Below are 19684 nucleotides of genomic sequence, written 5' to 3'. Positions count from 1 at the left end.
TTATTTTTGAGACAGAGAGAGACAGAGCATGAACGGGGGAGGGTCAGAGAGAGAGGGAGACACAGAATCTGAAACAGGCTCCAGGCTCTGAGCACTCAGCACAGAGCCTGACGCGGGGCTCGAACTCACGGACCGCGAGATCGTGACCTGAGCCGAAGTCGGACGCTCAACCGACTGAGCCACCCAGGCGCCCCACCCAGGACATGTTTTTAGTGTAGACTTTTTGCTTTACTGTGCTGTCTTCTCTGGTTTTATTTTAATCTCTTCTTTAACTGAGTAGAGTATAAAAGCTAAAGATATTCAGAAGGGTAGCTTTAGCCCCTTTAAATAAAGAGGTGAAAGAATGAGATTTTGAGCAAGAGAGGAGGCAGAGATATCTCTCTGGAAACAGTCACCCTGAGAAGTTCAATCACATTTTGTGATGTTTTTGTCAATGAACACTCCTCCTCCATTTTCGCAGTAAATTTTCAGTAAAATCAATATGAGCGTTTTTTAAAAAATCAGATAAAAAATCAGAATCTGGAGCAAAGGTTTGTGAGGATGGGAGCAAAAGCTGCCAAGAGCAGGAAACAGATGCTGTATATTTACCAGAAGGTTGGTAGAGGAGGAACATAGTGGAATTGTTAAAAATAAGGGCTTCGGAGTTGGGCTCATCTCAGTGAGAAGTGGACTATTTACTAGCCTGTAACATAGGGGTGATAATATTTACTTCTTGATGATGTTGTGAGGATTAGATAAGAGAATGTACACATGTCTCTCCTACAATATCTTCAAAATCCTGCTTCTCAGGGTCCAGAGACTGCAATCTAGATGCATGAAGTTGACTGATGACAGCCCAGCTCAAGCTGCTAATCTCTCCCTCCTGCCCTGGTCTCAACTCAATATTTCTAACCTCCACACCAGTGTCCCTGCATCTACGTAGAGCTTGGAGGAAACGGAGTTTAATGGCAGCCAACTAATGGTCTTCTAACTATGGGCTTACTTTTCTGATAATCTCCACCAATTCAGGATGTAAAATATTGGCAAATATTTTTACATAGTAATTATATAGTAAACACAGATATGTATACTATGCCAAGGCTCATATATATATATATATATATATATATATATATACATATATGTGTGTGTGTGTGTGTGTGTATAAATGTAAATGTCAAAATGACAAGGGTAACAAATAATGTATGTGGTGATGTTAAATGAATTTTCTTCCCAAACGGTGTCATGGAAATAGTTGATTTAGTAATATTTATTTGTTTGTTTGCTTTTGATATAATGAAAGAAACTGTAATGGTAGTACGGCCATTGCACTAGATCAGTTTCTGCTGGGCAGAACACCTGTTAGTAATCACCCACTTTCCCTTCCTTGTCAAGGCTCAGCGTAGTTAGGCAAACATACACAACTTGATGAAACCAGCAGTACATGAGACCCCAATTAATTCTTTTACCATCAATGTTCATCAGGTGTCTCCTTGAGATCAGATATTTTTTTGATTTAGCCATTTATATCGACCTAATAAATCTCCATTTTGTGTGCAGAAGGCATAAGATCTTGTTCTCATTAAACACAAGTCTTGGATTTGATGGAGTCAGAACAAAAGGAAAAGTCATAATAGTCATAGACATTACCTCGCCCTGTTTATAAACACAATTCCATGGGAAAATCAGATTTTAAAATTTAATGTTAGATTATATTCGCATTTAAAGTTTTTTTTTTTTTAAATCATTTCACAAGACCAGTAGAGAGTTTCTCAATCACTACACTTGGAAGAGAAGTGTTACTTTATGTAGTTGGCAATTCCACTTGCACTTTGACTAGAAAACAAGTTGTTCTTTTAACACTGAAGTGGCTCCCAAGGAATACTGTAGAGTCATTTTCCTGATAAGTGATTATAAAACTCTTTAGTACTGGGGCACCTGGATGGCTCAGTTGGTTATGCATCCAACTCTTGATCTCAGCTCGGGCCTTGATCTCAGGGTCATGAGTTCAAGCCCTGTGTTGGACTCCATGGTGGGCATGGAGACTACTTTAAAAAAATTGGTGTTGATGTAGACCGGAAGGTTAAGAAGAGGAAATGGGTATAGAAGGGTATTAGAATGCCAAAAGATTTCTTTCTAAACCCATGCACTAGCCTACAGATGGCAAATATGTTCTATTTGTTTTAACAGCTCTTCCTAACACAGTGCAATGAAGATAGGTATGCATGGGAGTATATGCTTCATCATTACTGATAATAATTAAGAGCATGGGTTTGATTATCGGGCTGGTGTGTGTGTGTGTGTGTGTGTGTGTGTGTGTGTGTGAGATCCCAGGCAATTACTTTAAATGAAGTCAGTGTTTCATCAAACATGTGTATAACCATGTAGTTAAATCCACAAATGATTGAATAAATCAGTGATAAATTAATGAATGGTTGATTAAAGGTAATGCTATTCTGTTACTTAATAGGTCATGTTAACTTTATTATGGGAAAAGAAATAAATTTTCTTTCATATTTTTTTAGAGAGGTTACTTAGAAAGATCAGCTTTGCTTGAAGAACCAGAAGTTCATTTCATGAATAAAAACAAACTTTAAAAATGCTTCCTTTTTATGGCCACCTCAGTGATTCAGTCAGTTGAGTGTGTGTCTGGCTTAGGTCATGATCTCATGGTTCTTGGTTCTTAAGTTTGAGGCCTGCCTCGGGCTCACTGCTGTCAGTGCAAAGCTTGCTTCAGATCCTCTAATCCCTCTCTCTCTGTCCCTCCCACACCCCACCTCAAAAATAAATAAACTTGAAAAAAATAGAAAGCTTCCTTTTTAGAATATGTACTAAATTGGTTTTCCCATTAATCCTGGGAATATGGCCACATGACAGAGAACACATTTCTCAGCTTTCTGCAGACCAGGTGTAGACATGCAACTAATTTTTTACCAAAGGAAGGTGAACAGATTGATTTGTGTCCCTGACTTCAGTTTTCCCCCAAATGCCATAATTCATAAAAAATATTTTCTCCGTGAAAATATATCATATAATACCGTAATTAGATAAATAGTAGTTCTTATATAAAGGGTAACATATTCCTTAGGGTGAACCAATCAGGAAATATAAAGTAACTGCAGTACCAGCAGGTATCTCTCAGGTAAGTTCAGGAAATTAATAATCAGAATATAAAGCATGCAGTTTCTTTCTTTTTTTTTTTAGGAATTATTCTGTTTATTAGATGAATGTTTTGTGTGTCAGTCTGAGTACTCCCAGAAGCACGTGCCAAGGCAGAATTAAGTGTGTAAGGATTTTATTAGGTAAAACAAAGTGAGGGGAAATATGGAGGGATCTGGAGAAGTCAGGGAGGGCAAGTTCAACCCTGAGACAGAGAAGAGGAAGATCACTATGCAGTTTATGGCCAACCTCAGAGGAATCTTGTGTCTCCCAAGAAGAAGGTGCTGTGACCAGTGATTGGCTTGGGAGCAGTCCCTGGGAAGCTGGCTTCAGCACAAAGTGTGCAGCATGCAGTTTCTTTTTTCTTTTTCTTTTCTTTTCTTTTTTTCAGTTTATTTATTTATTTTGAGGAGAGCACGGGAGAGAGAGCGAGCCAGCACAGGAGCACAAGTGGGGGAGGGGCAGAGAGAGGGAAAGAGTCCCAAGCAGGCTGTGTCCCTGGGGAGCCCCATGCATGGTGCTCCATCTCAGGAACTTGTGAGATCATGACTTGAGCTGAAATCAAGAGTGAACTGTTTAACCAACTAAGCCAGCCAGGTGCCCCAGCATGTAGTATCTTCTGAAATAACCAAGGTAACCAGGAAGAATTAAAAATTAAAAGCAATCTGTTATCTCATTGGCAATTAGACTAGCAGTTCTTACCTTCAGGGGAGAGATGGGCAAATAGACAGAGACAAGTTAGATTAGGCATTTAAAAACAGATGTTGAGGAGCACCTGTCTGGCTCAGTCAATGGAGTGTACAACTTTTGATCTCAGTGTCATGAGTTTGAGCCCCACATGGGGGACAGAGATTTTTAAAAAATAAATAAACTTTAAAAAACGACTGATGTTGAGTCCTTAAGTCCTAGACCAAATTAATGTCTGGATTGAAATTCAAAGATACTGTTGTTGTTGTTGTTGTTGTTGTTGTTGTTGTTGTTGTTGTTTTCTGAAAGCATTTATTATCTCAACTTTGCAACTGGCTAAAATTAGGCCTTGATTCAAGAATAGAACATACAGCTTTCACAAGAAGACTTGTGGAAAAATAGAAAAAGACCTTGAAAGTTGTTTTTAAAGTTTATTTAGTTGCACACTATGCAAATCTTAATTAAGAATTAAAAAAATCTAAATATTTTATAAAGCAAAAAGTCTACATGTTTGCAACTAAATGAATTCTACAAAGAAGTTTTGTTTTGTTTTTTAGTTGTTGTTTTTTTTTTTTTTTAGTTTTTGCTCATTACTGGTTCAATATCTGGCATCGTTCATCACACCACAGGAGCTCTGGGGACATACTGAGATATATGTATCAGTCTATGGGATACAATTTTGTCTTAATTTTTGTAGACTATTAGAAACTCACCTTTATCAAAATGCATCATTTAAAATAAAAAATGCTGTCTTCTTCAGGAAGGAACAGGGCAGTTTGTAGAATAACAGGAAGAAAAAGTAGTTATCTATCCTAAACACATTTCTTTCTCTCTTTTATTTTTAATTTTTTTTTTTTTTAGGACTTCGGAAGATTCTAACGGCTAGGCTTTTACTCTGATAATTATTTGCTAGAATGGTATTTTTGGAACTACATCTTCATGGAGAATTGACCTTAAAACTGTCTGAAAGATCAGGTAGAAAGGAATCCATCTCTCCTGGTGCAATGAATTTATTCTCCAGAGTCAGCAAATGACACCGCAATTGGACTAGCGAAAACAAAATTCTCTGAGAAAGACTGCTCACCCAGTGTCCTTACTCTGGATAGCAGAAGACTGAGTGCAAATCAAACAGCATTGACCCAGTTGAGATACGTAATGCTTATCAATCTCTGGAGGGCTTCCCTAACTAGGATTTAATGAAGAAAACAGGGTTAGGTAAGAATGAGTGAATTCACATTATGCCATTAATAATATGTACAATTTTTAAACACTTAACTGAAGCATAATCTAACAGCAAAAACAAATGATAATTTTGTTATTAGTTTCTAGTTTCTTCCTTGCAAGAAATGCTGAAACCCTTAGGTAGTTGTGGCTGGTAGAAAAGTCATTCTTCTCATTATTTCTGGATCTTCTTTTGAGATACCTGGGTTTTACTGATGCTTTCCCTAAAGTTTCTTATCAATTACTCTCATGATACTGTCTACTGGGGATCATTACGTCTCTCAAGAGCCTGTTTCTCTCTGCTGCCTCTGTTGCTACCATGGTCCAAGTCACCCTCAGTTATAACCTGTTAACTTCTTATTCCTCCCACCTACACCACCACCCCCCCCCCCCACATCACGTCAGCTCTTCTTCCTGTAGCATACACACACAATCTACTTTCTATGCAGCAACTAGAGTGATCATTTTAATAGGAAAATTGCAACATCTCATCTAATTCTAATGTACTAGGATAAATCCACCACCACCAAAACAACCACCACCTCTTTAAACCTTCATTCCACCACACAAAAGCATCAATTCATTCAGATTCTGCTAGGAGTTCAGGTAATTTCATATTGGGAAGAACAGATATTGTTACAATGTTGTCTTCTCACCCAGGAATATAAAATATCTCTGTGTTCAAGTCTTTTCATTGGTAAATTTTGTAACATAAAATTATTCCATTATAATTTATAATAGTAATTTTATAATTTTTATATGAGATTTTAATTTTCCTTTTCTTCTTTAATTTATTCATATGTATTTTAAAGCCTTTATCATTAGTGTGACATGTGAGAGGAGGTTTTTTTTCACTTCCATTTTGAATTTTTCTAGTATAAAAGAAAGCCATCAGTGTTTATATAGTTAGTTTGTATCTGCCATCCTATTCAATTGTCATATTAACACTGATAGGTTTTTAAATGCTGCTTCTTGGATTGTTTAGGTAGGCAGTCATCTAAAACAGTAATTCCTTCCCAGTATTTATAACCCATTTCATTTTTGTTTGGTTGCAATAGCTGGAATATGCCAAACATTGCCAAATAACAATGACAAACATCTATAATGTTTTACTGACTTTAATGACATTACTTTTAGTATTTTAATATAGTATTTGCTATTGACCTCTAAAATATAGCCTTTCTCATGTTGAGTAGGTTTACTTAATTTTCTCTTATTTTTACTGTATCAATTCTGCCTCTTTTATTCAATTTGTTAATTTCAGAGACAGCGTTTTATTTTAAAGCATTTCCTGGGTTGTGTTTAACATCGATCTTCCAGAGCCACCTGGGTGGCTCAGTTGGTTAAGCAATGGGCTCTTGATTTCAGGTCAGGTCATGATCTCACCAAGGTGAAATTCAGCCCCACGGGGGTCTCTGCAACGGCAGCATGGAGCTTGCTTTGGATTCTCTCTCTCTCTCTGCCCCTCCCCTGCTAGCACATGCGCACTCTCTCAAAATAAAATAAATAAGACTTAGTAAAAAAAAAGAAAAAGAGATTCTTTCTTGCCGGAGTCCAGCTCCAGTAGGTCCAGGGGTTCCCGAAGGATGAATGGTGTCCACGAAAATAACAAATGGACACGGAAAACAGCAGTGTGTTAGACTGGCCGCTTTATTGTGGCAAACGTGGCATTATGTTTGTTAGCAATTTCCTTGTAGTGTGTGTCATCTATGTTTCTTGGCATTCCTAATTCTTTTTTTTTTTTAATTTTTTTTTAACGTTTATTTTTGAGACAGAGAGAGACAGAGCATGAACGGGGGAGGGGCAGAGAGAGAGGGGGACACAGAATCGGAAGCAGGCTCCAGGCTCTGAGCCATCAGCCCAGAGCCTGATGCGGGGCTCGAACCCACGGACCTCGAGATCGTGACCTGAGCTGAAGTCGGACGCTCAACGACTGAGCCACCCAGGCGCCCCTGGCATTCCTAATTCTAAAAATGTTGCTTTGGGTAATCACCCATTAAGGAACATCATGGTTATTTCTTTGTAACGTTCCCTCCTGCTCTTTGCTTATTGATTAATTTCTTCATACTACTTTCATTATGTATCTATGTTTATTTATAGCCTATAAAGCATTTGCTTTGCTATTTTCATGAAAGGTCATCTAGCTCTCAACACCTCAAGTGGAACATTTACAGGGACATGACTTCTTAATTGTTCCTTTGAACCATTTGCGGTACAAGGAACAAAAGTATTCGCTTTGGTCTGGGGTGCCAGGAGGGAGCCAAGAGGGCCCTGGGAACCCACACCTTATGCATTCCCAGAGACAATGTATACCTAGGAACTAATGAACCATTCTGTACCTTCACGCATCAGGTCCAATTATCATCTGGAATGCCTCCTGGAGGCCAAGTGGGCCTAGGGGTTGGAGTAACTTTTATCCATGGATACATTCCTTTGTTGCCGGAGTGGGGATTTCGAACCCATTTGTCCCCCTCCTTGGCTGGGAAATATATGGGGCTATCCTTTCTTTAGGTAGGGGACGGGCAGGCGGGGGTGGCACCGGCTGGATATAAGGTTTCTTTTTTGTCCTGGGGCATCCCCAGAAAATATCCCCGAGTTTGCCCCCATGGGTTTATTTTGAATCATCAGTGTCAATTGGACCACTGGGGATGGCCATGATGAGTAACAGGAGGGATACCAGTAGCTTCCCATTAGAGGAGCGCTGTGCATTGCCCTTCCGCCAACCACCCGGGCTGTGCCATCAGGAAGGCTGGATGGATCAGCTCCCGGCACTTTCTCTCCCTTTGCTCCTCTTCTTCTCCGACACTTGAGTGCCCACACTCTCTCTCTAAAACAGTAATAACAATAACATCAGTCTTCCACATTAATGTTTAGGCAGTAATTTCTAATTCTAACATACTAGGATAAATCCACCACTACCAAAACAACCACCACCCCCTCAAACCTTCATTCCACCACACAAAAGCATCAATTCATTGAGATTCTGCTAGGAGTTCAGGTGATTTCATATTGGGAAGAACAGATATTGTTACAATGCTGTCTTCCCACCCAGGAATATAAAATATCTAATGCCTATCTGTTGTGGTCACTTCTATATCTCTACACCTAGCAAATCACCTGACCTATTATAGGCACTCCAGAAATAGTTCCTGAAATAACAGATGAATGAGGGTCTCCATAGCTTCCTAAAGAGTTTGCTGCTAATTATTGTGCTCTGTGATATCTGGGCAGCTTCTTGTGATTTTGCCATTTTTGTGTTCAACACTCCTTGGCAAAAATGGATCACTTTTTGAAAGAAGAATAATTTCCTCACTGGGGTCTGACATTAAAAAAAAAAAGATTCTCCCATTGGGCAAAAGCATAATCATCTTTTGTTGATTATTACTAGTTTAGAGATTAACAATTTCATGTCACTGAATGATTCATTCTAAACCAAGTTCAGCCAGGATTGAAGGCAATGGATATCATTACTGACAGTCTTCCTTGACTCCTCCTCTTTTCCATCTACATTCCCCATACCAAACCTCATAGCATCAAACATTTCTAAATTGGTTGTGTCAGCCAATGTGCTAGATAGTTTACGTTTTTTGAGTATTTTGTTCTCATAGCAATCCTGGTGGGAAGTACCAATATGCATGCACATTTTACAGAAATGAAAATCAAGACTAAGGTTAATGAACTGGTTTAAAGTCACGCAGCTGACAAGTGTTAGAGCCATGATTCATGTCAGGCAGTCCGGCTCTAGAATCTGCACTCCTGACACTGTGGCCTAACCCCTGCTCATTGCTCTTAGTGTTATCAGTGCAGCCTTGCAAATATCTCCAGCCTTCTCCCGTTTCTCTACTTCTCCATCACCACAACCCGGGGTAAGTTACAATCATCTCTTGTAATAGTTTCCAGGATCCACTCATGCCACTTGGAAACCAAAGTGCTTTTTGAAAATACAAATCTGATCAAGTCATACTCAGACTCAAAACACTTGATTGCCTCCAAATTCTCTTAGACTAAGTATTCAGATCCTAAACCTGTATGACAGGATTTTGTAGAATATAGTAAATGCGTATTTCTGCAGCTCTCTCTCTCTTTTTTTTTTCTGAATCCCAGCTACACTGACTTTTTTCCAGTTTCTTGAATAAGCCATGACCCTTTCGACTTCATAGCCTTTGTACATGCTGTGCTCTCCTCCTGGAATGCTCTGCTTCTCTTTCACCATCAGATCTAATGTAACTGTCTCAGAGAGAAGCTTTCTGTGGTTCCCTAAACAGGGCAGGTTCCTCTGTTAAAAGTCCTTGTTAGCATCCTGCAATTTTCCCTCATAATACTTAACACAGCTTGTGATTATATGTTTCTAGTTGTGTGATTATTTGATTAGTGTCTTTTTCCCTACTATGTTTCATGCCTGTTGCCTTCCACTCTTTTTTTAGAGCCTGTCACAGTGCATGGTACATAAGCACTCAATCAAAATTACTGACTAGGGGCGCCTGGGTAGCTCAGTCGGTTAGGCGGCCGACTTCGGCTCAGGTCATGATCTCGCGGTCAGTGAGTTCAAGCCCCGTGTCGGGCTCTGTGCTGACAGCTCAGAGCCTGGAGCCTGTTTCAGATTCTGTGTCTCCCTCTCTCTGACCCTCCCCCGTTCATGTTCTGTCTCTCTCTGTCTCAAATATAAATAAACGTTAAAAAAAAAATTACTGACTAGATTCATGAATGCGTACCTGTTTCTGGGGGCACAGGCAGAATTCTTCATATTTAGGCACTTAAAGCAAGATTAGGCAAATTTCAGTCATCAAGCATGGGTAAAATGTTGAAATGTCACAGTTGCAAAAATACCGAGTATCTCTCTAAGGAAAAGATAGAAGATTTGGAAAGGATTGAAGGAAAGAAGAAGGGAAAGAAGGCTTTCTAACCCAGCCCTATCATGGAAGAAAGTCGAATGCACTTTTCAGGACCAGAAACTCTGCCTTCCTGGGGACAATCCCTCCTTCAGGAAATGATGCATTTCTTCCCTGTGACAAGCATCTCCATACATCCTAGCATCATGGCAGTCAGTTCTCAGGTTAAGGAATTGAGGAAGGGGAGGGGAGAGATTACTTATCTTTTATAAAACATATTTATGTCAATGAATGTCTTTCTTTAGAGAGTTTAATGAGTATGTTATTCTTACATCCAAAAACCCTGAAAGATCATAACTATTCAAATAGCCTAAATATTGTCAGCATTCACTGTAGATTTCTTTCTTTCTTTCTTTCTTTCTTTCTTTCTTTCTTTCTTTCTTTTAATTTTTTAATGTTTACTTTTGAGAGAGAGAGACAGCACAAGCGAGGGAGGGGCAGATAGAGAGGGAGACACAGAATTCGAAGCGGGCGCCAGGCTCTGAGCTGTCAGCACAGAGCCTGATGCAGGGCTCGAACTCAAGAACGGTGCGATCATGACCTGAACCAACCGAAGGAGCCACCTAGGCGCCCCTCACTGTAGATTTCTAGATGCTCAGTGCGTTGCACCACCACAACTTCCTGTAGCGAATATCTCTGTGGAAGTAGGCCCCTGCCACTGGCTCCCGTCTCCTCATCTAACACTCAGAACTGGGAATCTGATGCTCCAGCGACACCAGGCTGCACTTCAAAGCCCCTCCCAATCCTTACCCCCCCTCCCCCAACTCCCCCCCTGCACAGTGATGTGACCTGTTTCTTTTCCTGTGTGCTTCCAGTTCCTCTCTCCTCTGGCTGGCTTAGTGAGTCGGCTGCTCATTCTGCACTTGGCCAACTCCTCTCTTATCCTCTAGGTGTCACTAGACCAACGTTTTTTTAGGCTCCACTTTCCTAGGTTATGGTTAACTATTCCTCCGTGATGCTTCTTTAATGTCCTGTGCCGATTCGATTCTCTGGCTACATTTGTCATACTGCGTTTTATAACATTTTTCTGTTTGCATAACAAATCTTGTTTCTTAACAAGACTGTCAAAAGTGGCATTGTCTTGTTTTCATCTTTGAATCCCAGTCCCGAGCACAATATCTGGAGCATAATTGTCAAGAATTCTGGAGGTTTTGCTTGCAGTGGCCTTTTATGCAGTTGTATTTACTTATGATATACATTTTTATACAATATTTCAAACGGCTTACAATGATACATACAATAACAGGAAAATACCACAATTTTGAAGAAGGGTTAAAAAAAGAATAATAAGAACATGGATAAAGGATACTTAGGAATAAAGTTAAAACTGGATGCCATCATAAGTAAAACTTCTTATAGTATGAATCTGTCTCAAATATGTCCGTCATTTCTCTTATTCCATTCTTAATGTTCACAAAATAAGCAGCAAAAGCAATTTTTTTACATTTAAAAGGATTTTATGGTCATATATATATATATATATAATTTTTTTAATGTTTATTTATTTTTGAGACAGAGAGAGAGCGAGCACAATCAGGGGAGGGGCCCAGAGAGAGAATCTCAAGCAGGTTCCACACTACCAGCACAGAGCCCAATGCAGGGCTCAACCTCATGAATCAGGAGATTATGAACTGAGCCTAAATCAAGAGTCAGAAACTTAACTGACTGAGCCACCCAGGGCCCCTAAATATATTTTTATTATTAAAATTCAAATGACCTTACTATTTATTATATGGGTTAAGGCATGGAGGAAAGTGTTAAGTGACATTTATTTAGTTACTTATTTATCTATGTACTTTAAGTAAACTTTATACCCAACTTGGGGCTCAAACTCACGACCCTGAGATCAAGAGTCTCATGCTCTACCAACTGAGTCAGCCAAGCACCCCCTCTTTTTTTAAAGTAAATAAATGATATTTAATTTTAAAATGAGATGTAAATATATTACTGAGCTTACAACACATTCAAGATTAACATACAGAAAAAAATGTTTTCTTATGCATCTTGCATAAATACAATAAAGTATAAAATAGGTCTTTTAACCTAAAAATAGTTCTGCAAATACACAGTTGAACTAGTTTTCATGAAAAGTACGCTTGTGTCAAACACATTGTGCTAGCACACTTCCCTCTCCCATCCCCCCACACTATTATTAGGGTAGAAACAAAGAGTAATAAATTTTTAAATCTGAAGTAAGCTCATGATGTTGCCTTGCAAAGCCCTTGGCTAATATATAGGGGTTATTTTTGTCTACTGTTAAAAATATCTTGTGCATTGTTCTTATAATTATGTAGCTGATTAGAAAGGACCACTTAGGATGTTGGCATGAATTGAAAGCACCAGCTGCCTGCTGTCAGGTGGGAGTCACAATTTCCAGGCAGCCTTCTAGATCCTCATTGCTAAGAGGACTTGCCCGGTAACCATGAATGTTTTGTAATGTGAATGGCAAATACCATGTCAGTAGAACAAACAAGAGATAACCTGAGAAGTGAGTTGTCATCACTGTCTGATTTTTTTTTTCCCCCTTGGGAGAAAAATTCCCCGTGTTATTTAACCCTTCAAAACCTCAGGGTTTTCTATAATTTTTAGAAAGTTGTTTTCATGCCAAACCAGATTCAGAATGATCTCGTCACCTATATGTCTGTTCTTCTGTGTTCCTTAGTAATACAATTTCTTGTTTGGTTTAAAAGAAGTTAAATTAAATCTGTCTTCTAGGGATGTAAGATTTTTTTTTTCCTGGGGCGCCTGGGTGGCTCAGTCAGTTAAGCGCCCGACTTCAACTCAGGTCACAATCTCGGGGTCCGTGAGTTCGAGCCGCGTCGGGCTCTGGGCTGATGGCTCAGAGCCTGGAGCCTGCTTCGGATCCTGTGTCTCCCTCTCTCTCTGCCCCTCCCCCGTTCATGCTCTGTCTCTTTCTGTCTCAAAAATAAATAAACGTTAAAAAAAAAAATTTGTTTGTCCTCCATATCACCCAGTTAAATCTATTGGTTTTAAGATTGTAACACCTGTCCTTTATTATCTGAGCAAGAAGTAATATAGAACATTTAAGAAGAATGGTGGTGGGGTGCGTGAGTGGCTCAATTGGTTGAGCATCCGGCTTCAGATCAGATCATGGTCTCATGGTTTATGAGTTCGAGCCTCACATTGGGCTCATTGCTGCCAATGCAGAGCCCACTTTGGATCCTCTGTCCTCCTCTCTCTCTGTCCCTCTCCTGCTCATGCTCTTACTCTCTCTCTGTCAAAAATGAATAAACTTTTTTTAAAATTAAAAAAATAAAAAGGAATGGTGGTTCTTTCATCATTAGCTCCTATGGGTCTCAAGCTAATAATCTGGAGATAAGGAAACGTGTCTCAATATTAGATTCAGATTCCCTGAAACACAGTGTGTATTCAGAAACTTGTACCATGGGCTTGAAAAGGGACATAGAATTTATTTCTTATAATAATGCTTATTCTGTGTTATACAATGAAAATATCTTATACAGTGTAATTTAGTAGAATCTCAAACTTTCTCAAGAGAAAATAATGAGATCTTGAGAAATCTTGTGAAATCTGACTTCTGTGAACAATAGTAAATAGCTTGTGTAGTCTAATGACCTGATTGGCATGGGTTGCTTTACTTTATGATGCAGGTGAAAACATTAAAGAAATTTTTTACTAGAACATTTAAAATGTCTGCAAAGGACGCTTCATGAAGTAAGTTGTTTTTGTTATTTTTCCACATTGCAGAGGCTGAGGGAAAGGTGAAACAGACGAAATTAATCCATCGAAATTTCTGAAGATTTTAATGTCCTTGCTGTTATTTTTTACATTAAAAGCAATGTTTTAATAAAGTTTATTTATTTTGAGAGAGAGAAAAGTGCTTCAGCAGGGGAGGTACAGAGAGAGAGAGAGAGAGAGAGAGAGAGAGAGAGAGAATCCCAAGCAGTCTCCAAACAGCACAGAGCCTGACACGGGGCTCGAACCCATGAAACATGAGATCATGACCTGAGCCGAAATCAAGAATCAGATGCTTAACTGACTGAGCCATCCATGCATCCAACGTTTTTTTTTTTTTTTAAATTTTAATAAGCAATACATTTGCCTGCTTCGAAAACCATCAATAATAAAAATTATACCCTAAAATGTCCCCTTCCTCATGCCCAGCTCTCACCACACCCTCTTCCCCAACTACCACCCATTAGCTGTAAAGCTACATTGGCTTTTTCATAGTTTCTCAATGTACATACCCTTAAGGATAAAATGTGTTTTTTTTGTCTCCCTCCATTTTCTACAGGCTATTCTTTTCACTTATCAATCCATCTTTCTGTCTTGCTATGTGGAAAACATGGTCCTTCCATTACACAATGGAATAATATTCTACTGAGTGTGTAGATATACTTCAATAGTCCTCTATCGATAGACATTTCAGTTGTTAACTGTCTTGTGCTATTATAAACAATGCTGCCCAACTAAACTAAAACATACAATCATGTCATTCTTATGCTAACATGTAGAATTCATTCCCCAAAATGAAATTTCTGAATGAAAAGCATTTGTTTTTAAATTTTGATAACTATTGCTCCATTGCCCTCCATAAGGGTTATATCAATTCATGCTCCTTGCAGCAATGTATGAGCTCCATTCCCCACAGGCATAGGATTAGAGTATATTATCAAACATTTGGATTTCTATTAGGTAAAAGATTGTATGTCCAAATATTTTTAACTTGTACTTCTTATGAAAGAAGTTGAGAATTTTTTTCACATATTTCATAGTAATCTGCTTTCTTTTTATTTATTTTTTTTTATCTTCTTCCTTTTTACCTGAGCTGTCTATTCATATACCTTCAATTATTTTTCTATGGAATTTAAGAATTCAGTTTCTAAGAAGTCCTTATCGGGAGATTCACCCTGTGCCTGTTTATGAGCTGATATTTTTCCTTCCAGCTTTTTGTTGCCTTTTGACTTTTCTTATGTTGTTTTTCCAGGCAGGCAGTTCTTTTTTTTCTGTAGTTGAATTGAACAAGTCTTTTTTTTTTTTTTTTTTTTTTTAATGACTCTGGATTTGGAGACTTAGTTTTAAAGGTGCTTCCAAGGTCCAGGTAATAAAGGAATGTAGTACATATGTATATATAATGTGTATATGTATATACATATACAATTTGTATATGTATATACATATATATATACATATGTGTATATATACACATTAAAACTAATGTATTTTTTTTTTTTTGCATTTAAATTTTGATTCACTTTAAAAATTGTTCTAGTTCAAGGTGTGAGGCACAAACACCAATTCTTTTTCAATCATGCTATTGGGTTATTCATAACTCTTTCTGCATATCTCTATCTTCTTTTTCTAAATCATCCCCATAAAGCATCTTTCAGTTCACAAAGATTACTGTTCAGAACTGCCATGGCACTTGGGATTTTACCACTGTACTGTTATCATAATAATGTGCCTGTGTAGGGTTTTATAATTTATTTAAAGTTATTTATTTAAGTCATCTCTACACCTAACATGAGGCTCGAACTCACAACCCCAAGATCAAGAGTTGCATGCTCCAGGGTGCCTGGATGGCTCAGTCGGTTAAGTGTCTGACTCTTGATTTGCATTGACAGCATGGACAGCACAGAGCTTGCTTGGGATTCTCTCTCTGCCCCTCACCAAAGCTCCCTTTCTCTGAAAACAAGCAAGTAAAAAACAAACAAACAAACAAACAAACAAACAAAAAGAGTTGCATGGTCTCCTCTGACTAAGCCAGCCAGGCACCCTGGGTTTTATCATTTACAAAGACATCTTCTACATGTAATTTCATTTATATCTTTATTCATTACATTAAATTTTTTAAAACATTTATTCATTTTTGATAGAAAGACAGAGAGCCAGTGAGGGAGAGGCAGAGAGAGGGAGACACAGAATCCAAAGCAGGCTCCAGGCTCTGAGCTGTCAGCACAGAGCCTGATGTGGGGCTCAAACCCATGAACCGTGAGATCATGACCTGAGCTGAGGTCAGACACTTAACTGACTGACAGCCACCTAACTGCCCCTATTCATTACATTTTAAGAAAAGAATCTGACATTCTGATCACAAAGATTTGAAGAAGAGCCATGACTCAGTAAGTGTAATGTTAGGACACAGGCATAACTCTGTATTCTGTACTCAACGCACAAATGTCATATAACTGCACTTCTAACGGTTTTATTTTCCTGGAGACATGGACTGTGTCTTCTGACTTCCCACAACAACTAGAAGAGTTATTTATACGAAACACTGAGTAAATATTTGTTTATTGGCTGACTTAGTGTTTTATGACTTCCCCTTTTAATTTTCTGCTTAATTATGTTCACATAGACCTGCTTGCTCCAAAACTAGATACAAGATTCCTACTTTCCTCTCATCTCTCAGTTTTCAAAAGTAATGAATAGCATTTCTTTTTTTCTTTTTTAATTTTTTTTAACATTTATTTATTTTTGAGAGACAGAGAGACCGAGCATGAGCAGGGGAGGGGCAGAGAGAGAGAAGGAGACACAGAATCTGAAGCAGGCTCCAGGCTCTGAGCAAGCTATCAGCACAGAGCCTGATGCGGGACTCGAAATCACAAACTGTGAGATCATGACCTGAGCTGAGTCGGATGCTCAACTGACTGAGCCACCCAGGCGCCCCATGACTAGTGTTTCTATGTGGGAGTTTCAATAACAGGAACCAAGTTAAGCCAGATTCTAGGAAGGAAAATGTAGTGGTTTTCCCCTCAAAAGGTCTACATTTGATGTAAAAAACTTCACTAAGGCAGAATCCAGATAAAATTGAAAGCAGTTATTACATAGGTATTTGGGGGACGGTAATGCTAGGAAGTAAAATGGGGGAATGGAAAGGATCAGAAATTGGAATGTCAAGACTGAAAGACATTTATTGTTTTTGTTGTTGCTGTTGTTGTTGTTTCAACTAGCATGTTATTTCTCACAGTGTCTGGTAACTTAAATTTCTGCTGGGACCCACCCCCTCTACCTTTCTCAGTTATTTGGCTCCAGAAAAATCAAGTTATTAGTAAGAACAGTGACCCTCCCAGGCCATGGAGATAGTTTCAAGAATGTGCATTTAATCAGTGAGATAACAGGATGCAATGAGATATTTTTCTGGAGTTTCTAGGAAAGCTGAACACAAGAGGATATGAGATTGAAGTTGTTATAAACAATTCACTGCAGAACCTGAGAATCTAAATATACAAAGGAGACAAGAATTAAGCAGGGAGTTGGAGAGAAGTTTGGTAATTCTGGTGACCTTTCTTTTGTTGTTTCTAAATAAAGTCTTGCTTAAGGTCAGTTCTACTTTTAGGCTTTTCAGTGAGGTGCACCAATAAATTCTCCCTCCTCTTTTGTGTTTTGTTTTGGCCAGTTTGAAGGAGTACTAGCCAATAAATCCACAAACTAACCTGGTTGCATTTAGGCAAATCAGATTAGTACTTGGGTCTCAGTTTCTCCTTCGTAAAATAACTTGCAACACGGGTACCTCCAATGTTAAAATTATATGGGATAACATTTCCTTTATGAGTATACTATGTTGGTCCCAAACAGTGGTGATTTTTGCATTTTGGATATTGACCTCTGGAATATCTGAACCCATGTATTAACTACTTGTTACTCTATTCCTAGAGAATATTAGCAGTTCCATTTTCCATATTTCCCTAGAGAATAAGAAAATAACTGAAGTACCCCAGTCAAGCAGGTGAGAACTCAGTTTTTTGTTTTTTTCTTGATTTGAAGTACCTTATTTTGGGACGCCTGGGTGACTCAGTCAGTTAAGCATCTGATTCTTGATTTCGGCTCAGGATAGAATTTCGCAGCTCGTGGAATTGAGTTCTGAGTCGGGCTGTGTGCTGACAGCACAGCCTGCTTGGGATTCTCTCTCTCCACCCTTCCCCTGCTCATTGTCTCTCTCTGTCTCTCAAAATAAATATTTAAAAAAATAAAGCACCTTGGGGCACTTGGGTGGCTCAATCAGTTAAGCATCTGACTTCGCCCCAGGTCATGATCTCACAGTTTGTGTGTTCGAGCCCCGCATCAGGCTCTATGCTGACAGCTTGGAGCCTGGATCCTGCTTCAGATTCTGTGTCCTCCTCTCTGCCCCTCCCTTGCTTGCACTCTGTCTCTGTCTCTCTCAAAAATAAACATAAATTTTTTTAATAAAAAAGTAAAAAATAAAGCACCTTGTTTTGCTATTCTTGTGTCTATCTCCATTAGATACAAAGTTATTTGCTAACATGTACATTGCCTGTTTCCAACAAAGTCTTAACAGAGTTTGTCACTGAGAATGAGCTTTGGCTAGCCGAAAGAGATACCCAAAATAACAGTGCTAGGAGTTTATTTCCTTCTAATGTAAAAGCAGTTTTGAAGCAGACAGTCCACAGCTGGTATAACATCTCTATGAAAACCAAGGACCGAGACTCCTTCCAGCTTTTGGCTCTGCATCCCAATGGTTTTGCCTTTCTGTTCATGGTCCATGACAGTTGATAAATTTGAGATTATGGCCTTTCCATTCTTTTGGCATTATAATGTCTGTTTATCTGTATGATGGTGAGATTATATGGTTATATTTTTTTTCCTCCACATCCTTATTTGGCAAAATAAAAAGTTGTCAAACTTATGTCGAGATGCCCTACGTCACTCAACACACGTACTCATGTGAGGGCAAATTCTACCCTCAACGTGGGGCTCGAACTCACGTGTGAGATCAAGGGTCACACACTCCACTGACTGAGCCAGCCAGGCACTCCACAAAATTAAAAAATTTTTAAACCGATCCATGAAGTCTTAAGCTTGGAAACTTCTGGCTTATTATAAATTCAGCATTCACATAGAAACTGGAACAATGTATAACTTTTGTAGGAGTGCTGACAATTCTGACTCCAAATTAGGCCCTCCATCTTGTTCATGTTCGCTCAATGACCTCTCTTGGGGTTCTAAGTTCCAGGCCCCTTGGAGATTAACATATGTACCTCATATGTTTGGGGAATACTTTACTGTCTCTCCCCACCTTCTAACACCTTTCTTCTTACATCTGTATGATCATTATACCAAGATTGACTCACTTTGGAAATGTGACTGGCAAAGGAACTTAACACCGTGTCTACCTTTCTGTAATACAGAATACCTTCATAACATGCTGGAATATTAAATGTAAGAATGATTTTGAGATTATTTTATAAACCCTAAAGATATAAAAAATGTAACAGTAACTAGTATTTACTGCAGTATAGTACACTGTGATCAGGGAGGGATTAAGAAGCTATTAATACCTGTGTTGAATCCCAACTCTTTGCTACTTAGTAGCTGAGCGCCCATCTGTGTACCGATATTTCAGTTTCCTCATTTATACAATGAGGATCCAGATACTTTAGAGCAGTGATTTTGTGCTCCCCAGGGGACATTTAGCATGTCTGCAGACATTTGGGTTTGACACAACTAGGGGGAGGGATGGGTTACCAGCATCTCATAGGCAAATGCTAGGGATGCTGTTAACCATCATACAATGCACAGCAGTCCAGAATCATCTATCCAGGAAATCACTATACCTTCCTCTCAATTTTGTTGTAAACTTAAAATTGCTCGAAAAAAATTATGTCTTTAAAAATAAAAGGGTAATCATATTCTTAAGATGACAGTAACAAAATCATGTCATATATTGTAACAAAGAGCATGCTGTTTGGAGGGACAAATGTAGAAAATGGAGTGAGATGATCAAATTTAGGAAATTTTATGAGGGG

This window comes from Neofelis nebulosa, chromosome 8 (genome assembly GCF_028018385.1).
Source record: "Neofelis nebulosa isolate mNeoNeb1 chromosome 8, mNeoNeb1.pri, whole genome shotgun sequence".
NCBI lineage: Eukaryota > Metazoa > Chordata > Mammalia > Carnivora > Felidae > Neofelis > Neofelis nebulosa.
This window is presented reverse-complemented; position numbering follows the sequence as displayed.